The sequence below is a fragment of the Pseudophryne corroboree genome, chromosome 6 (genome assembly GCF_028390025.1).
Source record: "Pseudophryne corroboree isolate aPseCor3 chromosome 6, aPseCor3.hap2, whole genome shotgun sequence".
Taxonomy (NCBI): Eukaryota; Metazoa; Chordata; class Amphibia; order Anura; family Myobatrachidae; genus Pseudophryne; species Pseudophryne corroboree.
Window position 1 is genome coordinate 306272661 of NC_086449.1, and position 20513 is coordinate 306293173.

Genomic DNA, 20513 nt, shown 5'->3' on the forward strand with positions numbered 1-20513 from the left:
AATTGGACTCTCCTTGTGGATTTGTGATTTCGAAGAACGCACAGTTCTTTGCTGTGCTTTTGCCAGCTTGAGTCTTTTCATTTTTCTAGCGAGAGGCTGAGTGCTTCCATCCTCATGTGAAGCTGAACCACTAGCCATGAACATAGGCCAGGGCCTCAGCCGTTCCTTGCCACTCTGTGTGGTAAATGGCATATTGGCAAGTTTACGCTTCTCCTCCGACGATTTTATTTTAGATTTTTGAGTCCTTTTTTTACTGATATTTGGTGTTTTGGATTTTACATGCTCTGTACTATGACATTGGGCATCGGCCTTGGCAGACGACGTTGATGGCATTTCATCGTCTCGGCCATGACTAGTGGCAGCAGCTTCAGCACGAGGTGGAAGTGGATCTTGATCTTTCCCTATTTTTGGAACCTCAACATTTTTGTTGTCCATATTTTAATAGGCACAACTAAAAGGCACCTCAGGTAAACAATGGAGATGGATGGATACTAGTATACTTATGGATGACGAGTGACTGCCGACACAGAGGTAGCTACAGCCGTGGACTACCGTACTGCGTCTGCTAGTATAGACTGGATGATAATGATATAAAAAAAAATATATATATCACTACTGCAGGACAGGTATATATTATATAATGACGGACCTGCTGGACACTGTCAGCAGCAGACTCCTAAACTACTAGTATGAAGAAGATAGAAAAAAAAAACCATTACAGGTAGGTATACAATTATGGACGAGCACTGCCGACACAGAGGTAGCTACAGCCGTGGACTACCGTACTGCGTCTGCTAGTATAGACTGGATGATAATGATATAAAAAATATATATATATATCACTACTGCAGGACAGGTATATATTATATAATGACGGACCTGCTGGACACTGTCAGCAGCAGACTCCTAAACTACTAGTATGAAGAAGATAGAAAAAAAAAAACCACCACAGGTAGGTATACAATTATGGACGAGCACTGCCGACACAGAGGTAGCTACAGCCGTGGACTACCGTACTGCGTCTGCTAGTATAGACTGGATGATAATGATATAAAATATATATATATATCACTACTGCAGGACAGGTATATATTATATAATGACGGACCTGCTGGACACTGTCAGCAGCAGACTCCTAAACTACTAGTATGAAGAAGATAGAAAAAAAAACCCACCACAGGTAGGTATACAATTATGGACGAGCACTGCCGACACAGAGGTAGCTACAGCCGTGGACTACCGTACTGCGTCTGCTAGTATAGACTGGATGATAATGATATAAAAAATATATATATATCACTACTGCAGGACAGGTATATATTATATAATGACGGACCTGTTGGACACTGTCAGCAGCAGACTCCTAAACTACTAGTATGAAGAAGATAGAAAAAAAAACCACCACAGGTAGGTATACAATTATGGATGAGCACTGCCGACACAGAGGTAGCTACAGCCGTGGACTACCGTACTGCGTCTGCTAGTATAGACTGGATGATAATGATATAAAAAATATATATATATCACTACTGCAGGACAGGTATATATTATATAATGACGGACCTGCTGGACACTGTCAGCAGCAGACTCCTAATCTACTAGTATGAAGAAGATAGAAAAAAAAAACCACCACAGGTAGGTATACAATTATGGACGAGCACTGCCGACACAGAGGTAGCTACAGCCGTGGACTACCGTACTGCGTCTGCTAGTATAGACTGGATGATAATGATATAAAAAATATATATATATCACTACTGCAGGACAGGTATATATTATATAATGACGGACCTGCTGGACACTGTCAGCAGTAGACTCCTAATCTACTAGTATGAAGAAGATAGAAAAAAAAAACCCCACCACAGGTAGGTATACAATTATGGACGAGCACTGCCGACACAGAGGTAGCTACAGCCGTGGACTACCGTACTGCGTCTGCTAGTATAGACTGGATGATAATGATATAAAATATATATATATATATATATATCACTACTGCAGGACAGGTATATATTATATAATGACGGACCTGCTGGACACTGTCAGCAGCAGACTCCTAAACTACTAGTATGAAGAAGATAGAAAAAAAAAACCACCACAGGTAGGTATACAATTATGGACGAGCACTGCCGACACAGAGGTAGCTACAGCCGTGGACTACCGTACTGCGTCTGCTAGTATAGACTGGATGATAATGATATAAAAAATATATATATATCACTACTGCAGGTATATATTATAATATAATGAATGACGGACCTGCTGGACACTGTCTGTCAGCAGAATGCTTTAAAACACCACACGAGTGTTTAACTTTTTCAGGCAGACAATATACTGGTGGTCACTGGTCAGTCACACTGGCAGCAAAAGTGTGCACTGTTATGTACTCCTGCTATAACTGCTCCCCAGTCTCCCCCACAATTAAGCTGTGTGAGCAGTGAGCACTCAGCACAGTCAGATATACATAGATGATATTATCATGCAGCACACTGAGGCTGAGCACAGATATGGTATGTGACTGTGTATCGTTTTTTTTCAGGCAGAGAACGGATTTTAAATAATAAATAAAACTGGTGGTCACTAGTATAACTATCAGCAAAACTCTGCACTCTCTGAGTACTCCTAATGCTCCCCAAAATTACTAAAATTAAATTACTAGTAAATCAAGTGTCTCACTCTCTATCTAAACGGAGAGGACGCCAGCCACGTCCTCTCCCTATCAATCTCAATGCACGTGTGAAAATGGCGGCGACGCGCGGCTCCTTATATAGAATCCGAGTCTCGCGATAGAATACGAGCCTCGCGAGAATCCGACAGCGGGATGATGACGTTCGGGCGCGCTCGGGTTAGCCGAGCAAGGCGGGAAGATCCGAGTCTGCCTCGGACCCGTGTAAAAAGGCTGAAGTTCGGGGGGGTTCGGATTCCGAGGAACCGAACCCGCTCATCTCTAGTTCTACTACAAGAAAACGTTATAAAATAGTTGTCTCTCAATTAGGCGGAGCTATAAACAGTACTCAGGCATTATTAAACTATTTGTTTAAATCTAATATACACCATTGATTAAAATTTAACAAACAATCCATACCTCCCAACATGACCCACTCCAGGAGGGACAAAATGCTCTCTACCTGGACTTCCCTCTTAATTTATGATTGCAATCACCTGTGTTGAAATGCCTTTCTTATAAATTAAACAATTCAACACAGGTGACACCAATCACATATTAGGAGGGAAGTCCAGTTAGAGATCATTTTGTTGCTCCTGGAATGGGTCATGTTGGGAGGTATTCACAATCTAAAATACCCCCCCCCCCCCCCTTCCACCAGGGCCACCCTGACTTAAGTGCCCCGGGCACCACTAAGGCTTAATCTGGCCCTGGGCACAGGTTACCTTCCCCAAGTGTAGTCCACGTGGGTCGTAAAGTATGACAAGGATAAAAAAAATGGACAAAAATGTGAAACACTCATGTCAACCTTTTTTCATGTCGACCTAATGGCCATGTCGACCTATTCCTGTGTCGACCGATAGATGTCAACCTAATGCGTGACGACCTAGACACTGTCGACTCAGAGTCCAGATACCATGGTAGTGGGTCCCCTCTCACCCACTGCTCATCTATTCACAGGAGCGCGAGACTGGAAGTATGCCTACAGCATGATGAACGGGAAGGGTCTGGCTGATGGGAATGGCATTTTCTGTGAGCACACACCCCTGCTGCATGGCCATGCCCCCTTTTTCCACACATCAGGCAGTCTGCTAAAGTGAGTTCATGGTTGGATATTTGCAGTGCATCCCTATCATCAGTCTTTTGAAAGTGATCTGAAAGCAATATTTATCACTGTTCTGTGAGTGTAGGTCTTCCATACTAGGCCTCTGCTATAGGGGTTGTTGCTGTAATTTCATGGAAATTTTTCATAAATTACATTACTTTGTTTCACATTTTCTCAGTACAATAGGTGTTACTGGTGCTATAATCATTGTCCTGAACAGTGGAAGTCTCGCTTGGCACATGCTGAGCTTACACACGTTCAAACAGTATATTCTTCAAACTCTTAACCACTCACAGAGCCCCGATTCAGACACTTGTCACTGTAATTAAACCTCACACTCGCTCTCTCTCTCTGGAGGAACCACATGCTTTTGGCTGCTGCTCGCTGTGCCACTGTCCCCTTACTCTCAGAGTCAGCGGATAGAAGTAACATAGACTTCCACTTTACTATTACTGCTCCCGCTCCCCGGACTATCACCACCACTTGCTGCTGTCTTACTCCTTCACGTCACACTCCTCTCAGGCCAACTGCCTCTGCCACAGCTCATGTGACGTCCTCCTGACATCTTGAGCCACCGCAAAGGCTGCTGGGAAATGTATGATGCTGTCAGACTGTGTATGGAGATACACCCACGATGTAGCACGATGCACATCAAAAGCGTGAGGTACAACAACGCCAACTTGAGCCAGGAGCTACCTAAGTACAAGCAGTAAGTCAAGTACCATACCAGGGAGGGACGAACCCTGGACCACTGCTTTACCTCCATCAAGACAGCTTATCAGTCCATCCCCCGTGCCGCCTTAGGCCTCTCCGACCACTGCAAAGTCCTGCTCCCCACATACAGCTACAAAACATTCCCATCCGGGGATGCCCGGTTTTTCAATTGAATTATATTGATATCATTCTATCATATTGATATACAGAATTGATTTTTAGCTGTATTTTTTTGGGTTGTAGAACTGTGTTTTTTACAGGCATTGCCACCCATTTATATAAGTTTATCACAAAAACACATAAGTTACCTAATTGATACAAAATGTTTTTTCTGTATTTTATATAACAGATAAGCATTTACAAAGTAACCTTAACTAAATGGTACAAGTGAGCAATACGGCCATAATTATCATAAAAGGCATATTTTGTGTACATGACTATAAAGATTGATATCTATTTTTGTAATAAAATAATTATGAATTATTGATTATTTGTCTCCTTTGGTGTTATGCACACCAGTGCCAGCAGGAATGTACTGGTGTCTGAACGGTGAGGGATGCAAAACAAATGAACTCACAGACAGACTGGGGAATATGACATTACATACACAGAAGGTGATAGGGTAACAAAATAAACACAAAGTGAACAGAGAAGCCCAAAGGCTAAGAAACTGGGTGTCTCCCTAGTATTAGGAATGCTCAGATGGAAAGAAGCGAGATGTAGTGATTTAATACGTAGAGAACCCGAAATGCTGTTGCTAAGGGCAACAGCAAAACCCTAAAGGGTTACCAACGGGTGTGGCAGTAAACTCCTTGGTCAGAGATGGAATAATAGACATAAGGAGAGTCTCCACAATCCTAGTCCTCACTTGCAGTGCACTGGTTCAGCTTACTGCCACTAAACTGACACCTGAACACCTTGCACAGTGAGAAAGGATTTTGGCAGGCAAGTCTGAGAATACAGCCGCAAACTTGCTAGGTTCACAGAGTAGCAAAAGAACCCCAGCAGGTTAAACGACTGACTCCAGTCTTACTGCTAGGTCTGGATTGGCAGAGTGTAATACAAAATCCCAAGGCCTATTTGCAGTAAGCAACAAACAAATACAAAGTTTACACAGTACTAGCTAGCTTTCAGGAACTGACTAACCAACAAAGATTCAGCAGCATCTGCCTAACCTGAGAAGAGGGTTTATATAGCAGGTGCTGTCCACGCCCCACTCAGACCTCACAGACTGTGAGCACAAAAACCAGCACCGGATCCCCTGCCGTGCACAGAGCCTGTAACCACTGCACAGCAAAAGACCCGAACCGGGTATCAGCTACGCTCAGGTTACTCCGCTAGCACTTGTCTCCCGGTTGCCATGACGACGTGGCAGCACAGAGCAGGAGACCCTAACATTTGGTTGATATTTTTTGTGGGAATTGCAATACATATGGTTCCATGAGCGCTTCTATTTATTCTCTTGTGTCCAATTAATTAACATAGGAGTATTAAACAACTCCTTTATAGAGGCGAACGTGCACCTAGTATTGCTCTCCCGTTGTCTGGACATCACAGCTTGGATTTTAAACTCTGCCTGCTGTGTGTTGGCAGGGCCGGTTCCGGGGCTTCTTGCGCCCCGGGCGGCATTAGGGGGCGTGGCTTCATACAGGGGGCGTGGTCAGTTACGCCCCCTTTACTGTAGTAGGATGTGCGGTGCGCGATGACGTCATCGCGCACCGCACAGCAAAGGTCTCCTCCACGAAGGAAAACTAGACACTAAGCGTCTAGTTCCCTTCGTGGAGAGGACCTTTGCTGTGCGGTGCGCGATGACGTCAACGCGCACCGTACATCATTACAGTTAAGGTCCTCTCCAGGAAGGGAAAGTAGATGCGTAGCGTCTAGTTTCCCTTCACAGCGGGCAGCCCACAAAAGGAAACTAGATGCGTAGCGTCTAGTTTCCCTTCACAGGACAGCGGGACAGCGGGCAGCGGGGGGCACCACAGCAGCAACGGATCTTGCCATGGTGCGGCGCCCTTCGGATGGTGCCGGCGCCCTCCGGAAGGCGGCGCCCCGGGCAAAAGTCCTGCTTGCCGGTGGCAAGATCCACTACTGTGTGCTGGTCAAATTATAGACACATGCGCTGCAATTATTTGTGCTTATACCTGCAACATATACTACACTTACTGACAGTGTGTTATGAGCCACGGCTGTGGCTCATTTCCATTTTTGCATTTTGGTTATGTATTTTATGTTATACTTCTGTTCATGTTCCCCGTGGGTGTCATGGGGTGCTCGGAGCTCACCCTTAAGGAGGGGATACTGTTATGAACCACAGGTAGTAGTTCATTCCTATTTTATGTTTATAAAGTTGTCTTGCATGCGAGGATTTCCTGTTGCTCTGTTTTAGAATACTCTTGTCTGCTGCCGCTGGTGAGTCTGTGTAATTGCAGCTTGTTCCCATGTGTTCAGCCTCACCTGGCTGCTAATTGCATCTTGTCAGTTTGGAGTCATGCAACAGGGCAGCTGCATAAGATTATTAATTAGGCCTCTCTGTTATATGCTGGCTGACTGCAATTCACAGATGCTGGTGATATTTCTGGGTATCCGGTCTGCTTGAGTTCTGAGCTTGGTTCCTGCTAGTTCCTGAGCTTCCTGTGTCGATTCCTGAGTCAGTCCCTGTGTCGATTCCTATGTCTGATCCCGTGTCCTGCCGTGAGGCGTTCCTGTCCTGAGGTCCAGTGCCTTTGCCTGTGCCTGGTCAAGTTTCTGGCTTCTTGGTGTCCACCGGTCTTTCGTTTGGGATTCTGCCTGTCCTCCAGTTCTAAGAGTCTGTGTCAGCAGCATTGGGAGTTCCTGTCCGTTTGCCAGTATTCGTACCGGTTCCGTGAGTAGCGGCTCTGCCGCGTCCGTTGGCCGAGGCCGCTGTATTCCATTATTATTTCTGTCACTGGTGTTTTGCAGAGGGTTCTGCTTATGCTGTCACCGCCGGTACACAAAAGTATTGTGTGGGCGTGTGGTCAGCATTTCCTTTGTTGTTCTTTTCCTTTGGCGGCAAGCTGCACATACATTTAGTTTTAGGCTAGTTAGTAGCCCCTGGCTTTGGTTGTTTCAGTAAGAGGGCCCCTTGTTATCACCCTGTCTCGGTACACTCTTTGTCTCTCATTAAGACCTGAGGGGGCATCGAAGTTGGGCAGACGTAATCCGCCCTTCAAACGCGGCTGCCATGGGCTCAAGCAACCATAGTCTCGCAAGAGTGTACTGACAGCACGGGCGAGACAACGGAGATAGGGCGCCAGGGGCTATTCCCTTTCCATTCCCCTTTCCCAGCATTACGTTCCAGTGCTCCGGTCCTTACAATAAGATCTCCTCAGACCAGAGTACTGGAATCATAACATTATCACCAGCCATACCACAAAAAAGAAATAAAACTTTTTTTCTTTTTTGGCCCAGTCCAGTGTCTAGTTTAGAATCCAGTCTTGTCTAGAATTCGGTGTTTAGAATCCAGTCCGGTGTTAGAATCCAGTCTGTTTAGAATCCAGTCCGGTGTTTAAAAAAAAAAAAAAAAAAAGTCTTGTTTTGTTTAGCAAAATTTAGTCCTGCCTTGTCTAGTCCTGCCTTGTCTAGTCCTGCCTTGTCTTGTCTAGTTTTAAATCCTCCTATATCTACTATGCAAGCCCTGCAGACATCTCTCGCAGCCCTGAACTCTGTTTTCAGTGCTTTGAGACCAGAGCGACTAGAAGTTTTGCAGCAATCCCTAAAGCAACTGCAAAACCTTCTGACTAAAATCTTGCTCATCTTGCCAGAAGTCGTTGAGAGTACATCTATCTCTAAAGAGACTCTTGTTCACAGTATGGTGACAAGAGAATCCTCTGGTTTAATTGAAGAGAAAAGGTTTAAAAGTTTTCTGCTGCCCAGGCTCTCAGAAGAGGAGCGTCTGCGTCGCAGAAACTTAAACTTATGCCTATATTGTGGGGGTTTAGGCCACTATCTGCAGACCTGTGAGTTGCGCAAGCCAAAGTGTGGTGACGAGTCTTGCCCTCTGGCCAAGTTGAGTCAGGATACAAGACCTACTCCTGTCTCTACTGTGGCAGAGGTACTTGTCACACAACCCACACTAAAAAGCTCTCTGTCCTATAATTGGGGTCCTTGGGCAAGGGAGCCCCATTATAGATTTAGGAATCAAAAGAGAATGTTTCTCTCCTCTCTTGAGGTTCCTGTTGAAGCAGAGTTGCAAGCCCCTGGAGTGGTGCCCGTTACCCAGGGTCCTGGAGTGGTGCCCGTTGCCCAGGGTCCTGGAGTGGTGCCCGTTGCCCAGGGTCCTGGAGTGGTGCCCGTTGCCCAGGGTCCTGGAGTGGTGCCCGTTGCCCAGGGTCCTGGAGTGGTGCCCGTTGCCCAGGGTCCTGGAGTGGTGACCGTTGCCCAGGGTCCTGGAGTGGTGCCCGATGCCCAGGGTCCTGGAGAGGTGCCCGATGCCCAGAGTGCTGGAGCGGTACCCGATGCCCAGAGTGCTGGAGTGGTACCCGATGCCCAGAGTGCTGGAGTGGTACCCGATGCCCAGAGTGCTGGAGCGGTACCCGATGCTCTAGCTTATAGAGGGACATCAAATATTTTAGCTCAGGTTTCCATACCAGAAGGGGTCTCAGAAGCTGTTACTCCAGGTAGGGACTTGAAGAGCGCAACCCCAGAAAGGGTATCTGAAACCATAGTTCTAGAAGGGAACTCGAGAAGCAAAACCCCAGAAGGGATCTGTGAAGTAATATCCCCAAGTGGGGTCTCGAGAGACGCAACCTCTAAGAAGGGTCTAGAGGTCGCTTCCCCAGGAAAGAACTTAAGAGGCGTAGCATTAGTGGAGGTGCTGAAGGTTATAGCTTCAGCAAAAGTCCCGGAAGTCATAGTCCCGGGAGAAGTTTTGATAATTATCGACTCAGAGAGGGAGGCCGATGGCTCGGTCCCAGTAAAAGAATCCGAGGTGCTGACCCCAGCGGGGTTCCCGGAGGCCACTGCCCCGGGTGGGGTTCAGAAAGTCACTGCCCCGGGTGGGGTTCAGAAAGTCACTGCCCCGGGTGGGGTTCAGAGAGTCTCAGCCTCGAGTAAGGTCAATAGTGACCAGGTCCTAGCAAAGCACTCCAGTCAGTCAGATGGGAAGGAAACAGATCCTGACTCTGATATCTCAACATCCATAATCTTTGATGGGGACTTAGCCCAATTTCTGGCACTTTACAAACACTATTACATTATTATGTTGTCTAGACCATTTCTGGGCATCACTTTAGAGAACCTTGTGCCTTATCTGATTTATTCTTTTAGAGGAGAGCCTTTTGAGTGGGCGACCAGCCTAATGAAAGCTGAAGATCCCATTCTTCAGGATCCCCCAGCATTCAGTGATGCAATTATTAAAAGATATGGCTCCAAAGAAATTGGTTCAGGTTCCTCTAAGTCACCCGTCTTGTCTGCTGAGAGTCCACCAAATACTGTAAACTCGGCACAAGAGTCCCAGCCCGTTGTTTTGACTGCAGGATGTGCTTTTCTGACTACTTCTTCTTCTAATAATAGTACTTTGCCAAAAAGTTCAGCTCACAAGGGTAAGAAACCTGTCTCTGATTTGAACGCAGCCTTGCTGGGTGGTACCATCAGTTCAGACAATGTTTGGGGAATTACCTTGGTCAGACCTAAAGAGCTTTGTAAAAAGAAGAAGAAGAAAAAGAAATAATTTTTGACTCTTGCCTTGATATATAAAAAAAAAAAAGATTTTTTTTTTCCTTATCTTGTGTCCAGTGGCCACCGTCAGGGGGAGGGCACTGTTACAAGCTGTGGTTGCAGCTTGTTTCTGTTTTCGTGTCTGTTAGACCAGTGTGTCAGGTTTTTTTTTGTGTATCCCTTGTTTTGGATAGTCTGTATTTTGGGGTTCTTTGACCCCTCCTCAAGGGGGGGGGGTAATGTTATGAGCCACGGCTGTGGCTCATTTCCAATTTTGCATTTTGGTTATGTATTTTATGTTATACTTCTGTTCATGTTCCCCGTGGGTGTCATGGGGTGCTCGGAGCTCACCCTTAAGGAGGGGATACTGTTATGAACCACAGGTAGTGGTTCATTCCTATTTTATGTTTATAAAGTTGTCTTGCATGCCAGGATTTCCTGTTGCTCTGTTTTAGAATACTCTTGTCTGCTGCCGCTGGTGAGTCTGTGTAATTGCAGCTTGTTCCCATGTGTTCAGCCTCACCTGGCTGCTAATTGCATCTTGTCAGTTTGGAGTCATGCAACAGGGCAGCTGCATAAGATTATTAATTAGGCCTCTCTGTTATATGCTGGCTGACTGCAATTCACAGATGCTGGTGATATTTCTGGGTATCCGGTCTGCTTGAGTTCTGAGCTTGGTTCCTGCTAGTTCCTGAGCTTCCTGTGTCGATTCCTGAGTCAGTCCCTGTGTCGATTCCTATGTCTGATCCCGTGTCCTGCCGTGAGGCGTTCCTGTCCTGAGGTCCAGTGCCTTTGCCTGGTCAAGTTTCTGGCTTCTTGGTGTCCACCGGTCTTTCGTTTGGGATTCTGCCTGTCCTCCAGTTCTAAGAGTCTGTGTCAGCAGCATTGGGAGTTCCTGTCCGTTTGCCAGTATTCGCACCGGTTCCGTGAGTAGCGGCTCTGCCGCGTCTGTCGGCCGAGACCGCTGTATTCCATTATTATTTCTGTCACTGGTGTTTTGCAGAGGGTTCTGCTTATGCTGTCACTGCTGGTACACAAAAGTATTGTGTGGGCGTGTGGTCAGCATTTCCTTTGTTGTTCTTTTCCTTTGGCGGCAAGCTGCACATACTTTTAGTTTTAGGCTAGTTAGTAGCCCCTGGCTTTGGTTGTTTCAGTAAGAGGGCCCCTTGTTATCACCCTGTCTCGGTACACTCTTTGTCTCTCATTAAGACCTGAGGGGGCATCGAAGTTGGGCAGATGTAATCCGCCCTTCAAACGCGGCTGCCATGGGCTCAAGCAACCATAGTCTCGCAAGAGTGTACTGACAGCACGGGCGAGACAACGGAGATAGGGCGCCAGGGGCTATTCCCTTTCCATTCCCCTTTCCCAGCATTACGTTCCAGTGCTCCGGTCCTTACAATAAGATCTCCTCAGACCAGAGTGCTGGAATCATAACACAGTGACCCTCATTATAGGTTTTCCACCCAGGGAACACTGAATTAGTAACAGCATTTCATTTATACTGCCCACCAATAATTAGGGATACTGTGGAATGTAATATTTCTGTTGCAGGGGACATTTACTCATAAAACAGGAACCATCTAATCCAATTCGATTTCTGTATTAATCTATATATTGCACTGAAGGGTTTTTCTTAGACCTCCTTATATATTGTACTGAACTATTTTTTTAGATTTTCTAACTACCATAATCACAGCTATGTCAGCTGTATTAACTGTGAACAAACTGGGGTTTGCAGCCTTTTTTGTTTGTTACTATAATCACAGCCATTTGAATACACTGTGAACAAGCTGGGTTTTGCTACTTCATCCATCACATTGTATCTTTCTTTTCTAGCACACCTACAGCCTGTATCAGTTGTGTATCAATTTGACAATAACCACAGTAAATTGTTTAAATTGTGAACATACTAAGATCAATTGCTCTGTCTGCCACACTTCTTTCACAATAATTACAGCGTTATCTATAAGCTGTAAATAAGCTGGTGCATGCTGCTCTGTTACATAATGTGTGCACTATTTATTATTACAACCTGTATTAATTGTGTATAAACTTATCATATTATTAAAACTTGCTTATTTTTCCATATTACCATACAATTGAGGAATATTGAGTGCATTTCTTTGGCACTACCTTCCCCTTACTGTCTATTCAATTGAAACTTAACCCCTTTTCACAGGTCCGTAACTAGGTGTGTGCGGAGGGGGCATCGCACATAGCGCTGGAGGGTAGGGGGCGCTGTTGGTGGCACTTGCCAATTATCTGTTTTAATTACTTTCACTTGCAACTTCCCCCTCCCTGAACCCTTCTGTTGCTAATACCTGTACAACATCAACATTCATGAACTCAACTTGAGATTTCTTTGTTATTCAGTCATACTGTCCTTTATTGCATTTCAAGATGCTGACATACCCGGGATACAAACCCATTGCCTGCGCATGCGCCTTATGTCTCTATTGGAAAAATTGGGGGTGGGGGGCGCCAATTCTCTCCCTGGCACAGGGCACCAAAAAGTCTAGTTACGGCTCTGCCTTTTCAATTTCTGGGGTTACTCTCTCATCCCGTGAATATCAGCAGCATTTTGCAATGCACATGGCAACAGAACACAACCCCACTTAGGGACAGCAGAAGTAACCCTATATTCTTTACTTCTGAGCCAGTGTCTGTCTCTGATCACTCTCTCATTGGCCCTCATTCCGAGTTGTTCGCTCGCTAGCTGTTTTTAGCAGCAGTGCAAACGCTATGCCGCCACCCTCTGGGAGTGTATCTTTGCTTAGCAGAAGTGCGAACGAAAGTATTGCAGCGTTGCTACAAAAAAAGATTGAGCAGTTTCAGAGTAGCTCGAGGCTTACTCCTACCTTGCGATCACTTCAGACTATATAGTTCCTGTTTTGACGTCACAAACACGCCCTGCATTCGGCCAGCCACTCCCCCATTTCCCCAGCCACTCCTGCATTTTTATATGGCACACCTGTGTTTTTCAGCACACTCCCCGAAAACGGGCAGTTACCACCCAGAAACACCCACTTCCTGTCAATCACTCAACAATCAGCAGTGCGTCTGAAAAACGTTGCTCAAGCTTGTGTAAAACTACATCGGCTTTTGTGAAAGCACGTCGCGCGTGTGCAGTGTGCACCATACGCATGCGCAGAAGTGCCGATTTTTAGCCTGATCGCTGCGCTGCGAACAACTCGGAATGACCCACATTCTGTCATTCGATGTTGAGACAGATGATTGAACAGCAGAAGTGCTAAGAAACCCAGACCTGGCTCCCTCTTTTCAGAAATTTATTATAAGACACCCATACCTAAAATACATTCTGAGATTTATGCCACTCAGTAACATCTTCTAATACTTTTGCTCTTTAATGGGTATAAAATTTAGGTATACATTAGTTTACATATTTATACACAAAGTCTTACAGGAGTCTGTGTGTCCAAATTGATTTTGTGTGTCAGAAATTAATTTACCTACGGTCAGACCGCACTGGGTATGTCTGATCTTGGAAGCTATGCACTGCAGGGCCTTGTCAGTGCCTGGATGGTAGACCACCAGGGAATACTAGGTACCATAGGTATTTATTTCTCTCACACAAATTGAAGTTTGTGAGCCACGGACAACACACAGATTATAGATCTGATTACATATTGAAGTAAAAATCTTTACAGAACAATAGTGCACCAACATTTACCTCAGTTCAATCTACACGCAAGCCCTATATGTGTTGGTGTGCTCAGATTGGTGGTGTGCATTAGAATTAATTTACCTACGGTCAGACCACACTGGGTATGCCCAACCTCATCTGATCTTGGAAGCTATGCACTGCAGGGCCTGGTCAGTACCTGGATGGGTGACCACCAGGGAATACTAGGTACCGTAGGTATTTTGTACTTTCACACCACATCACATTCTGTGACCCTCAGACATATTATAGATCACAGACCAAATTGAAACATTAGACCACACTGAGCCCCAGTGAGTGACTCAATTCCCATAATTCCCTATACAGGGACACATAGGTATTTTATTTAACAAGGGAAAACATACATATTTTTCGCCCACCTATAAGTTTTTCACCTAGAATCTTCGCATTTGTGCATTTACGAGCATATATTAGTGTCTGCTCCCCTTATTTTTAAGTTTATTTCAATAAAAGTTAAATTTTAAATTTACTCATTATCATTTTCGCAAGCGTGCCCTGGAAAAGACAAATAGTTGCTTCTGTCTTTTGTTCTCTCAAAAGACCACACCCTTTCTTTATATAGTTTACCAAACTATCTTCTGGGAGCACCACCAACCTATCGCCAAAATTATTCTGTTTATTAGGATTGATGTTGGTTACACAATAATAAGTTAACATAAAATTAATACTACATACACTATATCTTGTGCAGATATATACTTGTTTAGTAATGTAGTGGTGCGGCAGGAACAACCTTGACCTAAATCCCCTCAAAACAGTTGAGATGGTGGTGGGCTTCAGAAGGAAACCCAATGCCATGCAACCACTCGTAATAGCCGACAGCGTGGTTTCGTGTGTCGACTCCCTTCAAATTCCTAGGGTTAAAAAATTCCTGAGACCTCAAATTGGGACCCAACATAAGCAATGTTGTAAAGAAGGCCCAGCGGCAGATGGCAACTCAGGAAATTAAACATCCCGCAGAAGCTGCTGCTCATCTTCTACACAGAGATAGTAGAATCGGTCCTATGTTCCTCGATCAGTCTAGTATGGAGCTGCCAATGAGAGTGACAGACGGAGGCTGCAAAGGGTGGTGAGGATAGCCGAAAAGACTGTTGGGGCTGACCTCCCTCCCGTGCAGGAATTATACCAGTCAAGGGTCAAGAAGAGAGCCGAGAAAATCGTGGCAGATATGCAGCACCCAGATCCATTAAAAGTTTCTTTCCACTAGCGGTCCACCAGCTGAAAAATATATAAAAAGTCTAACATGTATAATATGTCTAATATGTTGCGTCTATTGTACAGTTGTAATGTGCAGCAAGAACTTATAAGTGTAATGTATGCTACTTTTTCCTCCTTCTTATGTTATGTATTCCCCCTTCATGTTGCTGCTTGGCGATGCACTGTACCGCAAAAAAATTCCTAGTGTACGCGAGTACACCTGGCCAATAAAGCGGATTCTGAAATGTAATCCCTCACAAGGTATTACACCTGCATAGAGTATTGGTTACATTTGTACTTAGAGATCTAAAATAAGCATAAGTCAATTTGTGGCTGAACACAAGGATATGCTAAGCTCGGGATACATATGATATCCCGGCTGTTGGGATTCTCGCTGTCAAAATACCGACAGTAACATACCTATGTTTAAAATCCCGACACCTCTGGAATACTAAAGCTAACCTGGATCCCTAACCCCCCTTTCCCGCAAACTAACCCTAACCTTCCCCGGTGGTGCCTTACTTTCCCTCCCCGCAGCCTAAACCTAAACCTCCCTTCCCCGCAGCCTAAACCTAATCCTTCCGAGTTGCCTAACCCTAACACACACACACACACACACGCACACACCCGCAGCCCAAACTTAACACACACACCCGGCTTGCCAGGGAGTATTCCTGGCGGCTACTCGATCTGTATACCAAAATTTGGGATCCCGGCGCCGGCATTGCAATCCATGTCAGGATGTCAGTGTCAGCATTCTGAATAGAGTCGGGATTCCGGCATTGGCATTTTCGACTGGCGGGATGCCGGAGTCAGTGCAATTGTTTGAAAAACTGATTTAAAGACAGTGTAAAAGACCATGTAACAATATTTGTCTGATCACAAGTTAATACATTCCCTTTATATATGCATTCAACTACAGCAGGTGGCACAACAAAGGATCTGGATTAATTTGCCAGTACAATGCACATCACTTACCACACTAGTTTATGAGAGGCTTTGGAATATGCAAATCTCAAATCAGACAACAATCCTGCAAACTGCTGCTCTCTGTTTTATTATCACTGCCCTGAATCCATTATAAAGTCTAATTAAATGCAAATGGAAACCTTTGATGACCTTGGTAGTCAGAAACCTTTAGTCATATTGTTCCCATTAAGATTTATTAAAGTATATTGTTCCCATTAAGATTTATTAAAGTAATCTGCCAAAATAGAAATAAAAAGTAGAATAAAATTCTACGGCATGGTAAGCGATATATCTTCTTGGGCAAGTGGCTGTCTGGGCTCTTTAAAATGTTGTCACTTGCCATTTGAGCAGTGTTTGCTAGCATGTATATCACAATCATAGTACATCCATCAAATCATTGTTCCAGCATTGATGGTGCCTGTTTCAGGATAATGTATTTAATGAGGGAGAAGCAGTGCTGTCACAGCCAAGAAGCAGCGCCGTCTTAATGGTATTGAAGACCCTGGGCAAAGCACTGTACTGGGGACCATGCACACCCATACACGGGAATATATATATTTTTTAAATCATAACTTACCCCTTCTGTGCTCTCGCGCCATCTCTCCACATGCTTCCATACAGCGAGTGGCTGTCAGCACTATGATTGCTGGATAGCTCCAGCCATCCACCAAAGTGCAAGCTGACAGCCATACAGTGTCTTGCTGCAGCCTGGGAGGCAGGTAGAGAATGTTGCCTGCCTGCTCTGATTGGGTGTAATTCACTAACAGAGTGGCCAGGCAGCATTCTCTACCTGCCTCCCAAGGAGCTCCGGATGCACCAGCCTGGGAGGCAGATTCCCTTTGGCCCAGCCCACTCCTGCTCGAAGGCCCCTAGAATCTTGTGAATCCAGTCATCTGCCCAGTATGCCTATATGTTAAGATGGCCATGATGAGGAGCAGAAGAGATTTCCGCACCTCCCATCTGCTAAGGCAGTGCTTCTCAAGCTCAGGGCCTGATTCATAGTTGTACGGCATTGCACAGCTGCAGGGAAGAGGCATTGCAATACGTACAGCTAATATGCTAATGCAGCAGGAGGCATCCAGGGAAGCAGCATCGGATCACTCTGCATGACCATCCTTCATCTGAGTAACCTTCTTCAGGTTACTCAGAATGGCCATCTCAGATCTGCAGTTGATCTGTGTTGACAGAGGCAGACATTCGCCTCAGCACTCCCACAAAACAGAGGCAACGTGCCTTCATTTTGTGAAACAGACTCGGACGTCGCCCCCTCCCCTTCCCAAAATGCCTTCAGCCTGTCAATCAGGTTGTAGCTTAGGGAGCACTCAGAAAGCAGAGCCTGTGCGAGAAAGCAGAGCCTGTGCGAGAAAGCAGAGCCTGTGCGAGAAAGCAGGACCTGTGCGAGAAAGCAGGACCTGTGCGAGAAAGCAGGACCTGTGCGAGAAAGCAGGACCTGTGTGAGAAAGCAGGACCTGTGTGAGAAAGCAGGACCTGTTCTGCACATGCACATTTCCCCCACCATCGGACTTGTAGACAAGCTATCAAGTCTGAATCAGACCCTCAGTTCTTAGGACCCCAAACAATGTGTGTTTTCCGTGTCACGTGTTAACCAGGCTTGAAAATCATTGTGCTAAGCTTACAAGCAGCCTATGCAAATCCGGTGGCTAGTGCTTGGCCATCTATATGAATATTTTACGTTTTCATTTATTTCCTGGTAGAAAAATGCATGTATATTACCATAGGTATTTATGAAATATCTACATGTTGTGAGCAGCTAAAGAGAACTTGAAAGACCTATTCACCCCTTGAGTACTGTTGGAGAAAGAGCACTATATGAAAATGTATTATTATTATTATTATTAATTTAACACACGAAAATAAAAAACACACTTTAAATGAGATTTAGCACATTTTCCAAGAATTGTGCTTTTGCCAATACAAATCCATTATACAAATGATACCAAGCTATTGTACAAATGATGCATTGTAAAATATTAAATGCAGCATTGTAACGTTAAGACACAATGGGGAGGATCATATTTCCATTTATACTCCATGTACAAGTGTAAACATTGGTGCAAATGGCATTTGTACTGCAAGTACTTTACTTTTCCATTTTGGGAAACAACCTGATTATTAGGAAAAAAAACATATGCTGCCTGGTGGCGTTTCACGTAATCAGAAATCATAGGAACCCTGGCATTGGGCAGAAAATGCACAACCCTTCCTGATAGAAACCTGCCAACTATGGGGGTAATTCCAAGTTGATCGCAGCAGGAAATTTTTTAGCAGTTGGGCAAAACCATGTGCACTGCAGGGGAGGCAGATATAACATGTGCAGAAAGAGTTAGATTTGGGTGGGTTATTTTATTTCTGTGCAGGGTAAATACTGGCTGCTTTATTTTTACACTGCAAATTAGATTGCAGATTGAACACACCCCACCCAAATCTAACTCTCTCTGCACATGTTATATCTGCCTCCCCTGCAGTGCACATGGTTTTGCCCAACTGCGATCAACTTGGAATTACCCCCTAAATACACAATGTAAGTAGTAATTAGTGCTATAACTCACAAGAAGTACACAGGTGAATGTCTGAGTACTTTGTTTAAATGGCAATCACCACACCGAGCCAATGAAACTAAATAAACAAATAGCTTTTTACCCCTTTACATGAAAACACCATTCTCTCATATTACAGGATCTGTGAATATAAGTGAACTTTACAGATTGACCAACCCAAAAATATAGGCTTTTGTAACTCACCCAGATAACTTTCCCATACAAATTAATTTTCACACCCCGAAGCCTGCAGGAAGAGTTTCCAATTAATTTATCTCTACTTAAAAATGGTCCCAGTTAGATTAGTTATACCAAGGACATTCTCCTGGAGGCATCCCACAGTCCTACACACAGTTTATCTTCCAAAGATGTGACTCTCCAGCCGCCCAATTTCATTTTGCCACTGAGAGATTTTGTCACAATAAACTAATATGTTTGGTAGCACGGTTTAGCACCCCTTCATTTTGAAACAAAATACATGAACGCCTGTGACGGGTTCAGTATGATTTGCCAATGGATGGGATGCCGACTGTCAGTATACCGAGAGCAGCATCCCGTCCATCAGAATCCCGACAGATCCCCGTCAACCCTCACCTTTTCCCTACTCTAAAGGCCCATATAGATGGAAGAGATGTGTGCTGAGCGAACCACTCAGCACACATCTCTCCCGTCGCTCAGCACAGCGCGATGTGTGCTGAGCGATGCGGGGGGAGGATGGGGGGGCCGCTCATTTCACCCAGCGGGTGAAATGAGCGATGTGCTAGATTGGCCTGCATGCTGGCCAATGTAGTAGCACCGGCGAGAAGCGATGTGTGGGGCCCGCTCATCGCTATCACTGAGGGGGTACAAACAAGTGATCTGTGCTTAAAAATCTAAGCAATCTAGTTAGGTTGCTTGAGATTTTAAGCATGAATCTCTCCGTGAATACCCCCCTTTACCCTATCCCTCCCTTGTGGGTGCCTAACCCTAACCCTCCCCGGTTTTGCCTAACCCTAACCCTCCCTTGCCCCGCTGCCTAAACCTAATCTCCCCTTCTATGTGCCTAAACCTTATCCTCCCTCCCCAGTCCTTAACCCTAACCCTCCCTGCTCCCTAACCCTAACCCCCCCCTGCCTCCTGCCTAAACCCTAACCTCTCTAGCACATCCCAGCTGTGAGGACAACTGGGATGCTGGCTGACGGTTATGTGACGCCCAGCATACCGAGTGGCGTCGGTATGTAGATGATGGCATTGTGTCCTTCCTCGGGTTCCCGGTGTCAGTATATTGACTGCCAGGATCCCATCCATTGGGAAGCTAACTGCTTTCCCCTTGTGACATGAGGGCTTATTTCTTTGGGATACGGTCGTTAGGTCGACACAAGCTTAGGTAAACAGTCATTAGGTCAACCACTGAAGGTTGACATGTACTAGGTCAGACAGGGTCAAAAGGTCGACATGAGTTTTTCATATATTATTTTTTGGGGGATTTTTTTCATACTTAACGATCCACGTGGACTATGATTGGAACGGTAACCTGTGCCGAGTGAAGTGGTAGCGGAGTGAGGCACCTTGCCCGAAGCATGGTGAGCAAAGTGAGCCATGTGAGGGGACACTGTGCACTTTTTGGGGTTCCCCGTTACTTTACGAAGAAAAACGACGCCCAAAAAATCCATGTCGACCTTGTGACCCTGTCGACATAGTACATGTACGACCTAATGGTCATGTTGACATAGTAGATGTTGACCTAATGCATGTCGACCTTCCTATAGTTGACCTAATGACTGTCGACCTAAGTTGTGTCTACCCAACGACCCATACCATTTCTTTTGTCTATCATATCCACAGCATTCCTACTTGGTTATATAATGCTATACAATTTAATTTGATTTAGATCAAGTTGCATTAGGATTGTGGTTTACAGGAAAATAAGCAATTATCCAAATA

At 45.1% G+C, this 20513-nt stretch overlaps 1 protein-coding gene and 1 pseudogene across 3 annotated transcripts in view; one reads left to right on the top strand and one right to left on the bottom strand.

Annotated features, from left to right (window-relative positions):
* The window catches only part of THSD4 (thrombospondin type 1 domain containing 4), a 1279073-nt gene that overhangs the window by 1211753 nt on the left and 46807 nt on the right, over positions 1 to 20513 (bottom strand). The window lies entirely within an intron of this gene.
* On the top strand, positions 13928 to 14046 carry LOC134939019 (5S ribosomal RNA; annotated as a pseudogene).